This window comes from Polypterus senegalus, unplaced genomic scaffold (genome assembly GCF_016835505.1).
Source record: "Polypterus senegalus isolate Bchr_013 unplaced genomic scaffold, ASM1683550v1 scaffold_3497, whole genome shotgun sequence".
Lineage (NCBI taxonomy): Eukaryota > Metazoa > Chordata > Cladistia > Polypteriformes > Polypteridae > Polypterus > Polypterus senegalus.
The window spans coordinates 7,902-28,067 of NW_024383877.1; the positions used below are offsets into that span (position 1 = coordinate 7,902).

The following is a 20,166-nucleotide window of genomic DNA, read 5'->3' on the forward strand; positions in this document are numbered from 1 at the left end:
TGGTTTTGCCTTTATAAGCAATCGCATGAGCTGTAAATTTCGTTTAATCCTGGACGACATGTTGATCAGGATGACGTCTTTTACCAAATGACACCGGGGCCACTAAAATCACATTTTTTTATCCTTGGGCTTTTTAAACACGTAAGCTACTGGGCGCTGCGATGGGTATGTGGATGCTCTGAGACGAAAGTCATCTGGAGTATTAGTATTTAAATCTACCAGTAGAAACGCAAAAGCTGACTTAGTGGCATCCTCATAAGCTTCGAGAAAGTAGCGCCACCTTGTGGGGTACATATCTGACGGGCCAATATTGATATTTGTTGTCTGTGTCTCGGATTCTTAAACAAAACAATGTATTTAGCATTTAAAGTAATTGTTCGGTTCTGTTTTCCCTGGCAAAAAAGATTCTGAACAATATAGATTACACTCAGATTTCTATGATGAACATACTTTGTGAATGCCAATTCCAACTCATTACTTTTACAGGCCGATTGCATGAGATCATCCACGACAACTAAGTTTATTTTATCACGGGGCAACAATACATCATCATTTAGGAGTCAGGGAGACCTTCTATAAAATTTGAATCTGAATTTTTTCATCAATTCTGTATAGAGAGGTTGCCAAACGGAATAACAATACAGGATATTTTGTGGTTGGTGAGACATCATTTTAGTCCCCGATTCTAGTAATGTTTTCACAAAAAAGATTTTCCACAGTTACTCGGCCCACTTAAGATACAGGAAAATGGGTGTTGTAAACGAACGTCCATTACTAATTATGTATTTATCTCAGAATCAATAGCCAAAAGGTAATGAGGTGAAATTTTTTTGTTCATATACGCGCTTGTTTTTTATTTTTCTGGTTTCTATATGTCAGCTGCGTTTTACCCTGACAATACCAAAATCTTCAACTTTGATATTTTTATGTTCTGAAGACAGTTTTTTATTTTCTGCATAGTCAAATAGCAGTTCTTTTAAGCTTTGAAAATTAACCTTTTCACAGTTTTTAACATTTAATGTTATACCTTTAACTTTTAGACAGGTTTCACCGTTGGATAGCTTATAACCATAACTTTTGGACCAGTGCTTATAAATTCAGTGATGTATTCATTCGCTGGTACCTCGCTCGTCAAGTCCCCGATATAGCATCCAATTTCTGGGTCCCATTCGTTTGCTCTGGAAATATAAAGAATTGAATCTGTGTCATAATATAGTATTCTTTCGTTCAGTTTGTTTAAAAGATTATACAATTCTAATCTTGCATAAGCTGTAGTAAAACTAGCAATAAAAATGTTTACATTGGCCGGTGTGCTGTAATGATCTTTATCGTATGTCCAAGTCACACAGGCACATTCATCATCAATAAAATCACAAGTAGATACCTCATAATTTGGGGCAAACAATAATTCAAACAGTTTTTCTGGATCCGTAACTAAAGATGTATGTGGCAAATTAGGTCTTTGTGCAAACTTACCCCATAAGGAATTTAAAAAAAGTTTTGCAATTTGTCTTCTGGCCGGATTGTTTTTAATAAGGTGCTTGCTTAATTGTACACCTTCCTTTTCATAAAACATGGATACATACTGTTTACACTGTTCTGTGTTTAGGCAGCTCTCAGGATAACCCGAAGATTCTTGCTTAGCTTTTAAATGGGCATTAATATACTCTGAGAAAAGTTCAGTAGAGCTTTGCTCAAAATGCCATATCTCATATATGCTTTCAATTTTGTATCTCTGCTGAATGGCTGCAAGCAATTCCGGTGTTGTCCAGCAACCGGTAAGCGCTCTTTCCTCATGAGTGTGTGTTCAGGGTGTCTGCTGTTGTGTTACAGCACAAGTTTGGCAAAGTGTAAAGTACAGCTTTTTGTTTATTTTGCATGGCAAAACAGGGAATAGAATTTCTGGGTGGGTCAAAGGTAATGGTTCAAAATCCTTATAAATAATTTTTGGATGACCGATTGGATATCTTTTGGTTTTATTCACATAAGGATATAAACTCGTAAAATCATAGTAATGGATTTTTCACCAGCGCCCACCTTGTAGTATAAGCGTGATGCATTTGTTCTACCTCCAAAGAGAGATTCCCTGGGATTCAAAATCTGAGGCAGACATGCTGTTTTCAGAAAATTCTGCACACGGATGTTTTCACGAACCAGACGCCGCCAATTATGTTCCCAGATTTGATGCACCTGAAACCCCTGCATTTTTAAGTAGTTAACTTTTTCCATAGTTTTAGAATAAAGCCAACCGAATGTCGTGTTTGTAACACTATTCCATGATTTTTCACTGTAACAGATATTACAACCATGGTAAAAGCATCCGTTAAATTCAAAAGCCATCTTTATACCATTATTTTCTGCATACCCGTCTAGATAATATTTTCCAATACGCATTTCACCTCCAGGTTTTAACACATGCCAAATATCTATTTTATCTTCGGCCTCTATATACATGAGCCATTGGATGGATGGAGTAGACTCTTTTGTTTTCGGTGATAACTGTCTTGTAAAGGCAAAGCTATGGTTTGCTCACGCAAAAATTTAAGTCTAAACATTGCCATACAGACGCTCGCTAAAGTAACATATTGAAAAGGATCAATAGATAATATGTTGTATTTGGCCTGAAACTGCTCGTTTAAATCAATACGTGTCGTTTTGGTGATCTCCATAACCTCTTGCCTGAACAAGATACACGCCGACCTTAGAATTTCAACATCTAAACGGCAGTACATTTTAATTCCTTTTGAAAATCAAATACGTCATTCTTGTGTTTAGAATACCATAAAAGAAAATCTTTCTTCTCGTCTGGCATCATACTTTCTACACCATAAAATTCTACAGCCGGTCTAGGCCCAACATAATTTTGGTTTTCTGCAGTGTTAAAAAAATGAGGAAAATAACCTTTCGACCCTTTAAAACCCAAAGCCTGTGGTAATTTACACAATTTTGATGCTAGAAAGTTCAAAGAGTCTATGAATCTGATGTTTAAAACTTTCACTGATATCGACATGATTTTTCCACCGATCGTTAACAAATCCATTTTCATTTTTCTTTTATTAATTGACTAATTACAAAATAACTGTCATAGGATTTTGCATTGTGTGCAATAAAAGTGTAATTCTTAAACTTTTTATCTATAAACGTAGAGATAAATCTTTCAACACAATCGTTTCCGGCAAACTCCCAGCTTCTGTTACCATCCATGTGTAATGCATATATGTAATTCGGTTCATGGATTCCGTTTTCTTGCTTGCATTCAAAATCATAAAATATATATTTTTTTGATACCGGAGTCTTTAATAACGGTTGCATATAACATAAGTGACTGTCGCAGCTGGTGATAGCTTCTTTACAATTTGGACATAACCTCGGTTTGCAAACGTGGGTAAGGGCTGTGTAACACTGACAACTAACGCAGTATTCTTTCCACTCGCATGTTTGTTTATTTTGGTGTTTACCGAGGCAGTCGTTTGATTGACAGATGATTTTGCATATCGGACATCTAATTAAGCAGCCTGTTACTTCAATGCAAGAAGCATCTAGGCAGGCCCTGCAAGTATTGGCACAAACATGGCGATCTTTGTGAGAATATGCGGCATGACAAATTTCACAAAAATAATTAGCCCCGATAAATTTCTTCACATCTAAAATCCCAAAAAAGTGATCGCTGTGTATCAGAAGAAAAATCACTTTATTATCTGTCGGCGTAGGACCCGTTGTGAAGTATTTCCATGCACTCTCATGCATGTATAGCACCTTTATAGAAACATTTAATAGACGCTCAAATTTTTCTACATCTGATAATGATATTTTCTTATCTTCCGAAAACCCCAATTGCATATGCATTTGTCTAGCTTTTTGCAGAATGTCACTATCCGGTCTGTCTTTCTGGCTGAGTAAGCGGATGACAGCGCCTGCAAAACATAAATTACCCAATGTGAGAAATCCACTAATAGACGTCGTTTAGTATTAATAATTTTACTGAAGAGCAATGTGTTGATTCTAAGTCTTGCTCCACCCTGCATGTTTTTCACAATGGTTACTACAAACCGCAGAGAGGAATCTGTAATTATCTCAGTATTACTTTGCAGCATCTGAGACACATAATTTAAAAAGCTTCTGGCGTCAAAGCTGTCTAGATTCTTTTTTTGAGAATAAAGATTGTTTTGCAAACTCGGAGAAATGAGTCGCAATTGAACAAAATCACATGGCGCAATATTCGGGGATAATGTGTCTAAAATATCCTGAATACCTTGATGTACAATGTTTATGGCATGCGTATATGACTTAATTCTATCCAAATTGATAAAACGGAATTCATAGTTATGCTCTGTAGCCCTAAATCTTTTCATCCGTCTTTCAGATTCCCTTACAATTTCTACATGTGCATTAAGAGCCGAAGAATCTGTTTGATCTTTTGCCCGATGAATTCTGGGTCTACGGCAACACTGCAGTCGCCTTTTCCGCTTATCGGCCAAAAGTTTGTATTTCTTTTTAATCTTTCTGATCGTATTTAAAAGCGTGTTATGAGGTTTCATTTTATAATGCCTTAGTCATATAGATTTTGTACCTGAACCGGCACCCAGACTTGTACAATCTTTTAAGATCAAGCTTTCCAGCCTATACAATCTTTGGAAAGCTGTCTGAAGTTCCTCTGCTAGAATGTGCTCAGAATCATAAATGGCTAAAATAGATGTCAGAAGATATTTTTAAATATCACTATGAGGACATAATATCTCCTCGATAAAGTTTGATAAAAACTGTACACCTTTATGTCTGTTGCTAAATGAATTAATAATTCTTATAGCACACATCAACCATTTCTCGATTAAATGATACACAGGGTTATCAACTTTATCATGTGAATGAATGGTTTGCTTCCCAGACTTCTTTGTTTTCTTTCCTTTGGAAAAGCTACCAACTGATTGCCCAATATCTGAAAAAAATTAATTTAACCACAATCTTAATAGCTATATAATATAAATACTATTACATAATCCATTAATTAAACACGCCGATCCCCATAGGCCTCAGAAATGGTCAAATGGGTTAGAAAAAAAGGTTGGGCATGTGTCGCTATTTCTGAGGCCTTTGGGGAGGAAAGCTCTTATCAGTGATTTTTGCACACAGAGACAAGCAAGGGGTCAACGCGGGCACGTTAGGGTGTTGTCCGCCAAATTCTTATCACCGGTTTGCACACATTGGCAAGCCTTGGGGCACTCGACAATGCAATGCACATGGCTAACACTAGGGTTCTGTAAGCGCTATGCATGGACAACAGGGCTTACAGATTACAGCCCGCTTTTACTTGTTATGTGAATGCAAAAAACAAAATAGAGCAGCCATATTGGTACTAATAACTAAATAATTCGTTAAACTTCAAACGCTTTTTCTTTTTATTTTCATACCTGTAGTCTGCCGAGGCGTTGTCACAGTGCCTAATAGGGTAGTTGAAACGCGTCTTGTTGACGTTTTGGTGCTCTTTCTCGGTGAGGCCGTCGTTAATCGAGATTCAAGCAATTTCTCACGTGCTGAAAATCGTTAAATAATAATATTATTATTAATAATAATAATAATAAGGTAGTGGTTGTATTTTAAAATTTAACATTGTACATACAAACAGCCTTATAGCCATTAGGAAGTAAATCAATGGAATTATTATTATTTATTTATTTCTCACTAATTACACACACATATATATATATATATATATATATATATATATATATATATATATATATAAAGGATTATTAGGAACACCATACTAATATACACTCTCGGGTGATTATTGAACACCATACTAATATGGGTGTTTGACCCCCGCCTTCAGAACTGCCTTAATTCTACGTGCCATTGATTCAACAAGGTGCTGAAAGCATTCTTTAGAAATGTTGGCCCATATTGATAGGATAGCATCTTTGCAGTTGATGGAGATTTGTGGGATGCACATCCAGGGCACGAAGCTCCCGTTCCACCACATCCCAAAGATGCTCTATTGGGTTGAGATCTGGTGACTGTGGGACCATTTTAGTATAGTGAACTTTGTTATGTTCAAGAAACCAATTTGAAATGATTCGAGCTTTGTGACATGGTGCATTATCCTGCTGGAAGTAGCCATCAGAGAATGGGTACATGGTGGTCATGAAGGGATGGACATGGTCTGAAACAATGCTCAGATAGCCTGTGGCATTTAAACGATGCCAAATTGGCACTAAGGGGCCTAAAGTGTGCCAAGAAAACATCCCCCACACCATTACCACCACCACCAGCCTGCACAGTGGTGACAAGGCATGATGGATCCATGTTCTCATTCTGTTTACGCCAAATTCTGACTCCATTTGAATGTCTCAACAGAAATCGAGACTTATCAGACCAGGCAACATTTTTCCAGTCTTCAACTGTCCAATTTTGGTGAGCTTGTGCAAATCGTGGCCTCTTTTTCCTATTTGTATTGGAGATGAGTGGTACCCGGTGGGGTCTTCTGCTGTTGTAGCCCATCCGTCTCAAGGTTGTGCGTGTTGTGGCTTCACAAATTCTTTTCTGCATACCTCGGTTGTAAAGAGTGGTTATTTCAGTCAAAGTTGCTCTTCTATCAGCTTGAATCAGTCGGCCCATTCTCCTCTGACCTCTAGCATCAACAAGGTATTTTCGCCCACAGGACTGCCGCATACTGGATGTTTTTCCCTTTTAACACCATTCTTTGTAAACCCTAGAAATAGTTGTGCATGAAAATCCCAGTAACTGAGCAGATTGTGAAATACTCAGACTGGCCCGTCTGGCACCAACAACCATGCCACAATCAAAATTGCTTAAATCACCTTTCTTTCCCATTCTGACATTCAGTTTGGAGTTCAGGAGATTGTCTTGACCATGACCACACCCCTAAATGCAATGAAGCAACTGCTATGTGATTGGTTGATTGGATAATTGCATTAATGAGAAATTGAACAGGTGTTCCTAATAATCCTTTAGGTGAGTGTATATATAAAACTCTTACCGGGCGTTTCGGTAGTAATTCTGTCGATCTGAAAAGTGTGCATCAAATTCATCCGAATCCAAGAATTGAGCCATAATGCTCCAGGAATGCAGAATGCATTAAAATATTTTAATGTGTAATTCCGTCCAAGTCGATTATATATATAATAGACAGATAACCATCTAACATGACATAATTAAACATTATCGTTTATGGACACACGTTAAAATATAACTGTAAAACAGATTGTTGTGATGTGAGATTTTACATATAACTTGATAAATGTTTTGTATGTCTTTATTTATAATTTAGGCAAACCAATGTAATTTAGTGGTACCTTGGTGAGAGGCATTCTTGTTTATTCCCCCCATGTTTACGACTTTTCTTTGTAATTTTACGACAGGATTTGGGGGATGTGTCATAAACCAGTTTGATGAGTGTTTCTTTGCTAAAGTCTTTTCTCCCATCCCCCACACAAAGCCAGGTTAGTGTAATATATGGTCTTGGGGGGGCAGGAGATAAGATGTTCTATTTCACCCATTGGTCTGAGGTATGGCTGTTTGGAATTGGCTTGTCTCAGAGGCCTTCAAGTACCATGGTATCCTATTCGCTGTAGGGAGTTGGACAGAAAACCTATAAATTTGTTTGCTCAACCACATTCTCTCTCTCTGACCCACATATGATGAAGAAACATCTCTCTCTCTCACCAACATATGATGAAAGAAGCATCTCTCTTGCTAACCTGTGAGGATGAAGACAACACAATGAAGAGCACAGCTCAGCAGCCATATTGAACAGACATGTGGCTGAAAGCTGAGCACCAATGATGCCTTAACTAGAGACATTTTAAGTAACTGCAAGTCTGTGTGCCACCTGAATTACACATCACCATTTTATCAGGTTGTATGGTTGCCAATATTCAAATGTACTTTGCATTTTGTTATTATTTATGAATATTATCAGTAATACATTATTTTATGTGTAACTTAACTCCTGCTTGTCTTTTTACTACATCTAATTGCCTGAGGTTATAGATATAGAAGGGAAGGTGGGGATAAGTTATATACAGTGGTAAGTCTGTGAGATTAGGCATTCTAAGGCTACATATTAATAATACAATAGGGGAAAGTAGAGCAATATATATTACTCTACCAAGATAAAACAATTGGCGTAGTCGGCAGGATTTTGGGGTAACCAAGTTTTGCACCCTGTTTGCAAATACTGTTTTGATGTATGTGTTTGTTTATGTATGTGAATTTTAGGGCACCCAGTGTACAAATGCGGTGGAAGTAAAACATTGTTTGGTTGCTGAATGGAATATAACCAACAAAGTGTAGAGACTTCATGTGTGTCACAAGGACACCCGCATGTTTGTTAGTGCTGGTGGTAGTGAGTCCCTAATTAAAGTGCTAGGGAGTGGTGAAAGATGCATGCGTCTTTCATATGACATTTAAGTGGTTAAAGTGCTAGGGAGTGATGGGACATGCATTCGTCATTCATACGGTACTTATTCGTTTAGAATCTTTGTGTATGTATGTGTATGTTTGCTTACAGGGGCAAAAGTAGGCCAACCCATAACGAATTTGGCAAATTGTATTAGAGTAAATTGTAGACTTAGAAATGCCTAAGTTCATTTTAAAGTCAGCCATCTTCCAGTGGAGTGGCAGAGGAAGCAGGCTAAAGCTAGGAAACCTGTAGTTCAGGTAGAGAAAGCAGAAGCTGAGCTGAGTGTGCCACAAAATGGAAGGGGGCTGGAAGGATTAAAAGCAAGAAAACAGAGATCAGGTTTAAAGAAGACAGCTGCTGTTATAAGAGGTTTACTAGCTTGTATTATTGGTAATAAGGAAGATCATGATAAGGAAGAAAATAGCAAAGTGAATGAAAGTGAAAGTTATGGAATGTTGAGTGAGAGTTTTGAAAGATGTAACAGTTGGTGTGATAATTGTGAAGTGTTAGCATGTAGAACATCCGCTGCTAAAGTAGAAAGCAGTGAAAGAAGTGGAAAAAAGAAATGTAAACCGCCCATGGTGAAAGTTAGGGCAACAGTAACCAGATCGGACTGGAACCCTAAAACATGGGTGGGTGACTTACATGAGACAGATGAGTGCTCAGATAAAGAGTGGGAATGTGAGTGTGAGGAAAAGGAGAGAGATGAAAGGAAGGGAAAACAGCAAGGGTGTTTTCTTCCTTTATTCTCCACTGCACCACAATCTCCAAGTAATTCTGAGGCCTGTCCAGTATTTAAAGAGCATGCTACACTGATAGATATTTCACCACTGTTAGGAAAGGTAACCAGTGCTGCACTGAAATTTGATTTAGGACAAAGAGATCAGATAGAAGGCAGAGGAGCTGGTGAGTGTGAATGGCAATTGTTGACTAGAGGGCATGAACTGGATATTGGCATATTGGTACTGAGTAAAGAAAGTGTGGAATTAAAACAAAGAACAATGGAAATGAAAGGGATTCAAGTGCTTGTGTGTGAAAGGTCTGAATGTGCTAGTGCAAGAATGGCTGAGTTGGAAAGAAAGTGCACCAGTTTAGGAGTTGGTTTGAATGAAACAGGACAAGCCAAAGAACAAAGGATGGGGGATGGTGCAGCAGGAAGTTTTACAAGCTCAGGCAGGAAGCCAGGAATGCACAGGGGTGTGAGGTCCTAACAGCTGTGCTAGGGCCAGCAGTAATTAAAAAGCACACACACTTAGGTTCAGTAATTCGAAACCTGACTGACCAGTTGTTCAAAAAGACAGCCTATGACTCTCCATGCAATAAAATGGAGAAAAGTGAGCTGGTCTTTAGTAAAGAACACAGGTCAGTTTTAGCAGAAATGCTGGATTTAGAACTTGGGTTCTGGAGAGGCTTCAGCCCACACTTTCAGGTAGCAGTTACCATACAATAAAAAAAGGACACACAGGCAATGAAAAAAAAAATAGAAGGGTAGCGCAGGAAGACAGGAAATGGAAAAGTTATTTCTGTTTCAATTTTCTGGCCTTTTGCAATAGTGCTACTTCTATTGTAAGGTTTTTATGGACTTTGGTTTGGTGCAGGTAATAAATAGTGAAGGCAATTAGCAGAGTAAAATCCATGCAGGAGATTGGGTTACCATTGGCACATTGGAGTGGCATGGCACTAGTGCCAAGCTGTTCCAATGAATGCCTGGAAGCAAAGTTTGAGTTTTGGCACCAGGTCGACAGCCAAGAAAATGAGATGGACAGAAACTGCTTTGTCACCTTCCATTTTGCAGACCTGCCTACATAGCAGAATGAAGAAAAGACAACACGTAAAGACTAAAGACAAAGACATGAAGAAGAACTGAAGAGACAGCAAGGAAAAGACACTTACTGGGGTTTAAGTGAGTAACAAGTCCACAAGTCATGCAATAATAGGACTAGTCACAATAGCTATAGTTTAAAAGGAAAGGTTTGTTCATTACTGCAGCAAATTTATATTCCAAGGGGTGGAAACTGAACAAACCAGTTAGGAATGCCAAAATAAGGGGATTCATTTTGGGCTCATAAAGTATACATTCTGGGTATTAATTAATTAAATGGGATAATTAATATAATTAATACTATTAAGGAAAATGTATACTAAGAAAATTGGTGAACTTTTCAGGAAAGCAGGTGCAGCTGATACATTTGCAAGACATATGGGCTCCGATGTTTAGGTATAGTCTAATTGGGAAAATATGGAAGCCCTGCTGAGATTGTCGGCTATGGTGCAGGCACAGGACCAGTGGGCCAATTCTGAACTGAGGTGTTTAGCACAATGAGTATGCATATGGTGAGCAAACAACTCTAGGGGTGGCCTACGGGGGGAATGATGAGAGTTGCATAGCTTTGATGTCTCATGGTGGTGATGCCAGCCTATACTGGTAAAGGATGATGGCAGTCAAGAGTTGCACCATGGGTAGGAAAGCACAAGAGGCAACTAAGTCAACCCCAAATGTGTGCAGAGGGCCACAAATGTTGGTTTGTGAACAGTTTATGCAGTGGCACATGTGCTGTCACTTGGGCAGAAGTGGTTGTACTGGCACCTGTGGCATGTTACCTTTCAAATTTTGATGTTAATTGTACAGCTGCATATGCTTAAACAGATAGTTTGGGACAGGGGTCTAATTAGCAGTTAGACACAAAACAGATTAAAAATTCACACAATAGACTAAATTGTAGTGGGCTAGTTTAGTGGAAGGTGTGGACTTGTCTCATTTTGAACCACCAGATCTGATGACATATGAGACTGCAGAAAGCTAAAGAGTTGAGCAAGCTGGAGCAGATACAAGTCATCAGGAGGCTTCCAAGTTCTTCAGATTGTCTTTGAAATAAAGAAGATATGTAATGGACAAATGGTCACGGACAACTTTTAACACTGGGAGAGCAAATACTGCCAATCAATGCACAAGTTATGCATCAGACTCTTGAAACAATTTAAAGACATTGTACAAAACATTCATCGGGTGGAGTGTTGTGATGTGAGATTTTGCATATAACTTGATAAATGTTTTGTATGTCTTTATTTATAATTTAGGCAAACCAATGTAATTTAGTGGTACCTTGGTGAGAGGCATTCTTGTTTATCCCCCCCATGTTTACGACTTTTCTTTGTAATTTTACGACAGGATTTGGGGATGTGTCTTAAACCAGTTTGATGAGCATTTCTTTGCTAAAGTCTTTTCTCCCATCCCCCACACAAAGCCAGGTTAGTGTAATATATGGTCTTGGGGGGGCAGGAGATAAGATGTTCTATTTCACCCATTGGTCTGAGGTATGGCTGTTTGGAATTGGCTTGTCTGCAGAGGCCTTCAAGTACCATGGTATCCTATTCGCTGTAGGAGTTGGACAGAAAATCTATAAATGTGTTTGCTCAACCACATTCTCTCTCTCTGACCCACATATGATGAAGAAGCATCTCTCTCTCACCACATATGATGAAGAAGCATCTCTCTTGCTAACCTGTGAGGATGAAGACAACACAATGAAGAGCACAGCTCAGCAGCCATATTGAACAGACATGTGGCTGAAAGCTGAGCACCAATGATGCCTTAACTAGAGACATTTTAAGTAACTGCAAGTCTGTGTGCCACCTGAATTACACATCACCATTTTATCAGGTTGTATGGTTGCCAATATTCAAATGTACTTTGCATTTTGTTATTATTTATGAATATTATCAGTAATACATTATTTTATGTGTAACTTAACTCCTGCTTGTCTTTTTACTACATCAAATTGCCTGAGGTTATAGATATAGAAGGGAAGGTGGGGATAAGTTATATACAGTGGTAAGTCTGTGAGATTAGGCATTCTAAGGCTACATATTAATAATACAATAGGGGAAAGTAGAGCAATATATATTACTCTACCAACAACAACATTTATTTATATAGCACATTTTCATACAAACAGTAGCTCAAAGTGCTTTACATATTAAAGAATAGACAATGAAAGACACAATTATAAAACAAAATAAATCAACATTAACATCGAATAAGAGTAAGGTTCAATGGCCAGGGGACAGAAAAACAAAAACTCCAGACGGCTGGAGAAAAATAAAATCTGTAGGGATTCCAGACAATGAGACCGCCCAGCCCCCTCTGGGCATTCTACCTAACATAAATGAAACAGTCCTCTTTGGATTTAGGATTCTCATGATGATGATGATGGTCACGTAGACTTCTGCCTTTTAATCCGTCCATCATTGTTAGAGCATCATGAAGCTTTGAGTAGGTGGTGGCTGCGCCACCACCACAAAGAGACCGGAAAAAGAAACAGAAAAGAAAGTAGGGGTCAGTACGGATTTTAGAGCCACCATGAATAGTTATTATGATGAATTGAACATATAGAGTATCAGGATTAAGTTAAATTACGATTAAAATGAAGTTATAAAAGGCCATGTTAAAGTAATGTGTTTTCAGCAGTGTTTTAAAGTGCTCTACTGTATCAGCCTGGCGAATTCCTATTGGCAGGCTATTCCAGATTTTAGGTGCATAGCAGCAGAAGGCCGCCTCACCACTTCTTTTAAGTTTTGTTCTTGGAATTCTAAGGAGACACTCATTTGAGGATCTGAGGTTACAATTTGGAATATAAGGTGTCAGACATTCATATAAGATGGGGCGAGATTATTTAAGGCTTTATAAACCATAAGCAGAATTTTAAAGTCAATTCTGAATGACACAGGTAACCAGTGTAGTGACATAAAACTGGAGAAATGTGTTCTGATTTTCTTTTCCTAGTTAGGATTCTAGCAGCTGCATTCTGCACTAGTTGCAAACGATTTATATCTTTTTTGGGTAGTCCAGAGAGGAGTGCATTACAGTAATCTAGTCGACTGAAAACAAACGCGTGAACTAATTTCTCAGCATCTTTCAGTGATATAAGAGGTCTAACTTTACTTATGTTCCTTAAGTGAAAAATGCTGTCCTAATGATCTGATTAATATGTGATTTAAAATTCAGATTACAGTCAACAATCACCCCTAAGCTTTTTACCTCCGTCTTGACTTTTAATCCTAATGTATCCAGTTTATTTCTAATAGCCTCATTGTATCCATTATTGCTGATCACTAAAATTTCAGTTTTCTCTTTATTTAACTTGAGAAAATTACTATTCATCCATTCTGAGATACTAGTCAGACATTGTGTTAGTGAATCAATAGAATCAGGGTCATCAGGTGCTATTGATAAGTACAGCTGTGTGTCATCAGCATAGCTGTGGTAGCTCACGTTGTGCCCTGAGATAATCTGACCTAACGGAAGCATGTAGATTGAGAATAACAGCGGACCCAGGATAGAGCCTTGTGGAACACCATATTGGATATCATGTGTCTTCGAGTTGTAATTCCCACAACTAACAAAATATTTTCTCCCTGTCAGGTAGGATTCAAACCAATTTAAGACACTGCCAGAGAGGCCCACCCATTGACTAAGGCGATTTCTAAGAATGTTGTGATCAATGGTGTCAAATGCAGCACTCAGATCTAAGAGGATGAGAACAGATAAATGGCCTCTGTCTGCATTTACCCGCAAGTCATTTACTACTTTAACGAGTGCAGTTTCTGTGCTGTGATTTGTTCTAAAACCCGACTGAAATTTATCAAGAATAGCATGTTTATTTAGGTGGTCATTTAACTGCATAATGACTGCCTTCTCAGAACTTTACTTAAGAAGGCAGGTTAGAGATGGGTCTAAAATTTTCAAGAGCTGAGGGTCAAGATTATGTTTCTTAAGTAGGGGTTTAACTACAGCAGTCTTAAGACAGTCTGGGAAGACCCCAGTATCTAGTGACGAATTTACTATGTCAGAACATTATCAATTAGCACGCCTGATACTTCTTTGAAAAACCTTGTTGGTATCGGGTCAAGGACGCAGGTGGAGGGTTTTAATTGAGAGATTATTTTTTTAAATCAGGTAAATCTATCCTAGTGAAAGAGTTTAATTTGTTTATAACAGGATGCTGGGGTTTAGGAGGATCCTTAGTGTTGGGGAGATATACTATGTTATTTCTAATATCATTAATTTTTGATTGAAAATACAGCGACAGCCTCACAGGTTTCACTGGAAGCACTTAGGAGGCATTCCTTTGAGCTACCTGGGTTTAGTAGGCGATCAATTGTTGAAAATAAGACTCTGGGATTACTAGCATTGTTATTTATAATCTTGAGAAATAGCAGCGTCTCTCAAGACGGACAGTGTTATTGTATTCTGTTATTTTGACTTTTAATATTTCGTGGTGGATAGTAAGTTTAGTCTTCCTCCATTGACGCTCAGCTCTACGGCATGTTCTCTTTAAATCAGACACTCTTTGGGTCTTCCATGGTATACAATGCTAGAAGATTTTTCACTGTCTTTTCAGGTGCAACTATGTCAACAGCAGCTCTCACTTTAGAATTAAATCTTTCCACCTTACTATTTACATTGTCCTCGCTATTATAGCTGGCACTATAAACGGACTGATTGCTTAAAATGTTTGTAAGTTTTAAAGCTGCTGCGAATCAAAGAAGCGTTTTTAACAATATGCTTCTCATGAGTGTTTTTATCATTATTTCTATATTAAAAGTAGAAGAAAATGGTCTGATAGACCAATATCAATGATCTGTTTTATATCAACTTTCAGTCCTTTAGTAATCACTAAGTCTAATGTATGACCTGCTTTATGTGTAGGCTGATTTATGAGTTGTCTCAAATCAAAAGAATCCAGGAGGTTCATAAATTCTTTTACTTTTAGATCACACTGATTATCTATATGAAAATTAAAGTCGCCAACTATTAGGAGTGTGTCATAGTTAGTAATTAAAATTGACATTAAGTCAGAGAATTCCTCAAAAAACGACGCGTTATATTTAGGAGGTCTATACACGGATAGTACTAGAACTTGAGAATCTCCATGAATAACAACGGCGAGATACTCAAAGGACTTGAACTTACCAAAACTGACATCTTTACATTTTAATCGCTCGAGTAAATGTTAGCCAATCCGCCCCTTTTCCCTGGCGGTTTGCGAGTAAAACTGTAATCGGAGCGCAGATTCGATTAAAACTGCTGCATCTGAATTAAGCCATGTTTCATTTAGTGCAATAAGATCTATTTTTATCACTAATAAGATCGTTGATAAAAACGTTTTGTTAGTTAAAGCTCTAACATTTAATAGTGCCATATTTAATGTTTGGAGGTGCAGAGATGAGTACTATGTGCGTTATTGTTATTTGGAATAGGAACTAAATTATTATTATTAGCGCCGCTAGTTTTAATACATTGTTCCTCTAAAATAGTGATTTTAATTAGATTATTGGAGTTTATGCCGTATTTCCTAGGTTTTCTACGTGCATTGAGATTGCTTATTACAGTATTAATGGTGTGCACTTTAACGGAAGACTCTATTAAACATTCATCATGTCCTGGCACAGCAGTATTATTTCGGAAGGGGTTAAGAGCAGAGATAGATAGTCAAGAAAACGAATTACCTTCGATATGTTTTGAGAGGACCCGGCGCCGAAACTGTTCGGATGCAGGCCATCACGCTTGAAGAGACGCGCCTTTCCAAAAGAGATTCCAATTGTTGATGAAACCGACATCCTTCTTCTTGCAGAAACCCTGTAGCCAGTTGTTCAACCCTAGCAGACGACTGTAGTACTCGTTGGATCGTCTGACGAGAGGTAGTGGACCAAACGAAGATCTTTGCTGATGGGGTCCTCTCCTTTGTGTCTTTAATCAAAGCTGCGAAGTCAGCCTTCAGGATTTCTGATTGTCGGTGCCTTATATCGTTTACGCCGCATGCAAGGCGATTGATCCAACTGCCCTCTCCTTGTGTTTCGTAGACTGCTGGCACACGTTTCATTACATCTCGGACACGAGCACCGGGAAAACAAGAAACAAACGATTTTGCATTAGGGCATGCGACATTAAGGTTTCTAACGATAGAATCACCTACCACTAATATATCACCAGGTGCTGAAGGCGAAATGGGGACGCGGAGAGGGTCAAACCGGTTCTGAGATAAAATGCTGGCCTGTGCCGATGGAGGTGCTCTGGCCTTGAACCCCGCCTGCATAGCTGAAATCCACCGAGGTCAGCAGCGGCGCTCCTACTACGCGGGGTGAGGTCGGCACAACGCGGGGTTGATGTTTCGACGGTTCCAGATGGCAAGGACGGTTTATCCAACAGCCGGGCCTTCAGATTTCTCAGGTATTTCCGTCGGGACAGGAGTTTCTGAATCTGTTCATCAAGTGCTTGGAGTTCCTCAATTACGGTTTCAACGCGAGTTACCCCACTGTCGGCCATTTTCTGCTTCGTGCCCCAGGAGAAATGAGAGAGAGAGAGAGAGAGAGGTTCAAGATAAAACACAGATGCTACAATTAAATTGCATCATTTATTTTATGTAATACCGCTGGAATGTTCCACTGTTATCAGTTATAGACAGACAGTGAAACGTATTTTCCAATGAATTTTATTATTTCATTTTATGTAATAGGGTACATCTAGAATGTTCCAACTAGGCCTCGGGTATTAGTACACGTCTTATCGCAACGAGTGGCAACTGTTGTAAAATTTGTAAAGAAACCTAGAAGTCCATTTACCTTTTTTCATTTTATTGGGGTTATAATTGAATGACATCGTAATGCACAATCATGATAAATATACACATTTTATTTCTTAATATATCCTAGTTAATTAATAAAATGGTTGATATGCACCAAAATAATGTTTTTTCTTCTTTTTAAGGTGCAAGCTAATCATGCCAGGAATAAAAAGACTAAATAAACGTGTACACACATTCATGATTATATATACATAAATATTAACGCTTTACCGGATTTTTATTTATTTATTTACAAGACCATCTGCTGTAACACGACTTACCAGCCTCTATGCCTATCATAAATTAAATGGCGCGTATTAAGAATAACAACAAGAGAATTCCATTTGACCATTTACTTTATAGGTCTATGATGGAATAAAACACTGTAAGCATAATCATAATAATATACACATTTTTAGTGTACAGGGCTTACTTTTGATCTTATGCCCAGGCGCGAACCTCGATTTTCTTGGCTTAGAAAATGACAGCTCTATCTGTGCCGCGCCTGCAGCCAACATACATATCAAATGCGCCGGTTCTTTTTTCTTATTCTTATTTTAAGGCACAAGTTAATCATACCAGGGCTAAAAAGATTAATTAAACCTACACACCATCGTGACCTATATATACAGTACATGAATATTAACACGTTACCGGATTTTTAGTTATTTATTTACAAGACCACCTGTCCAGCGTTTCCAACTTCTAGACGTATCATACATTAAATGGCGCGTATTAAGAATAACAACAAAAGCATACCTTTTCATTTATGGGTCTATGATGTAATAAAACACTGTAATGCATAATCATGCTAATATACAGAATTTAAAAGTACATGGCTTACTTTTGTTGTCTGCCGGGACGCGAACCCCGATTTCCTTGGCTTAGAAAAACGACCGCCCAAATACCTGTCTGTTACTGTTTAATTCATATGCTGATACATTTTTTTTTTTCATTAACATAGTTCATACATTTTGACAGTAGCGCCATGTTGTTTTTTCACGCCTAGACTCCTCACAGCCTGCCGACCTGTCTGCTTCCTGATTGGCTGTTATGAACATGTGACGCGCTCGATGCACTCAGCGAATGCCCGAATCAGCATGGTGTAATTCCATTGGATAGTTCAACATGAGGCCAGTGTTTGTTGATTGGTTAAAATATGTTGGCGGGTTATCTAAAAAAAATCTTATCTTTAAACGTTTTGATTGACCCTAACGTTATAAAAGCTTCGCCCAAAAGCATATTTAAAAACGGGTAATTGGACTCAAAGCCTCAGGCCTCCGCCATAACAAAATTCGGGTATGTTGTGGTATGCGCTGTTGGTCATCTCCCTATGACTGAGACCTAGCAGGCTGGCATTGTCCGCCGCTATTAAGGTCAGAAGGAGACACTGATGCTTGTTTTACAGCTAACATTTCTTTTGACCGAGCTGAAGTTGGTTGGCTGAGTCCACCACTCTTGCAAGGTTTTAACCGGCTAAGCTTACCCCTGTCCCTGTGTTTCTTGGCCAGTCAAGCGTTCTTGCTGGTCCCTGTGTTGCTTGGCCAGTCAAGCACTCTTGCTGGTCCCTGTGTTGCTTGGCCAGTCAAGCGTTCTTGCTGGTCCACCCGGAGCTTGCTGACTCCAGCTTACCCGTGTCCCTGTGTTGCTTGGCCAGTCAAGCATTCTCTCTGGTCCATCGCGGCATCGGAGCTTAACGTTCCCTGCTTACCCGTGTACCTGTGTTGCTTGGCCAGTCAAGAGTTCTTGCTGGGGATTAATAAAGTATCTATCTGTCTGGGGGGGTTAATAAAGTATCTATCTGTCTGTCTGGGGATTAATAAAGTATCTATCTGTCTGTCTGGGGATTAATAAATTATCTATCTGTCTGGGGGGTTAATAAAGTATCTATCTGTCTGGGGGGTTAATAAAGTATCTATCTGTCTATCTATCCATCTCGGCGACACACCATCATCTGTTTTGTTTTAAGAAGCAAGACATGGATTCTGCAACAATGAAACCAACCCATAAAGCAGATGACGATGTCATCATTTTAGAAGAATACCAGTCTGTAGAATGTGGAGGTGAAGCAGATAAGCCTAATCAGGTAATTTTGAATGTATGCCTTTCATAAATGTTCTTGGCTTTCAGAGATGTTTTTCTTTTTTTTTTTTTCTTGGCTTTCACAGGTGTATTGCCTCTTTTTTTCCTTGACTTTTCACACCGATTTTACTTTTTTCTTTAAAGGAGGTGCCAAAAAGAGAAACTCGCCACCCCGCGAAAAAGACTGAAGCAGCTGCTGGATGCAGCACGACTTTTGATAGATAGATAGATAGATAGATAGATAGATAGATAGATAGATAGATAGATAGATAGATAGATAGATAGATAGATAGATAGATAGATAGATACTTTATTAATCCCAAGGGGAAATTCACATAATCCAGCAGCAGTATACTGATACAAAGAAACACTATTTAATTAAATAGTAATAAAAATGAAAAAAATAAAAATAAAATTGTTAGCATTTACTCCCCCGGGTGGAATTGAAGAGTCGCATAGTGTGGGGGAGGAACGATCTCCTCAGTCTGTCAGTGGAGCAAGACAGTGACAAAAGTCTGTCACTGAAGCTACTCCTCTGATGACACTGTTCAGTGGATGCAGTGGATTATTCATGATTGACAGGAGTTTGCTTAATGCCCGTCGCTCTGCCACAGATGTTAAACTGTCCAACTTTACTCCTACAATACAGCCTGCCTTCTTAACAAGTTTGTCCAGGCATGAGGCGTCTTTCATCTTTATGCTGCCACCCCAGCACACCACCGCGTAGAAGAGGGCACTCGCCACAACCGTCTGGTAGAACATCTGCAGCATCTTACTGCAGATGTTGAAGGATGCCAACCTTCTCAGAAAGTATAGTCTGCTCTGACCTTTCTTACATAGAGCATCAGTATTGGCAGTCCAGTCCAATTTGTCATCCAGCTGCACTGCCAGATATTTATAGGTCTGCACCCTCTGCACACAGTCACCTCTGATGATCACAGGGTCCATGAGGGGCCTAGGCCTCCTAAAATCCACAACCAGCTCCTTGGTCTTGCTGGTGTTAAGGTGTAAGTGGTTTGAGTCGCACCATTTAACAAA

The 20,166-nt window shown here is 38.7% G+C and overlaps 1 long non-coding RNA gene across 1 annotated transcript; it reads left to right on the plus strand.

Annotated features, from left to right (window-relative positions):
* Positions 1–19,025: 19,025 nt before the first annotated feature.
* On the plus strand, positions 19,026–19,346 carry LOC120521631. Its single transcript, XR_005632178.1, has 2 exons — positions 19,026–19,132; positions 19,273–19,346. It is a non-coding gene; the product is annotated as an uncharacterized LOC120521631 (long non-coding RNA).
* The last annotated feature ends 820 nt before the right edge of the window (positions 19,347–20,166 follow it).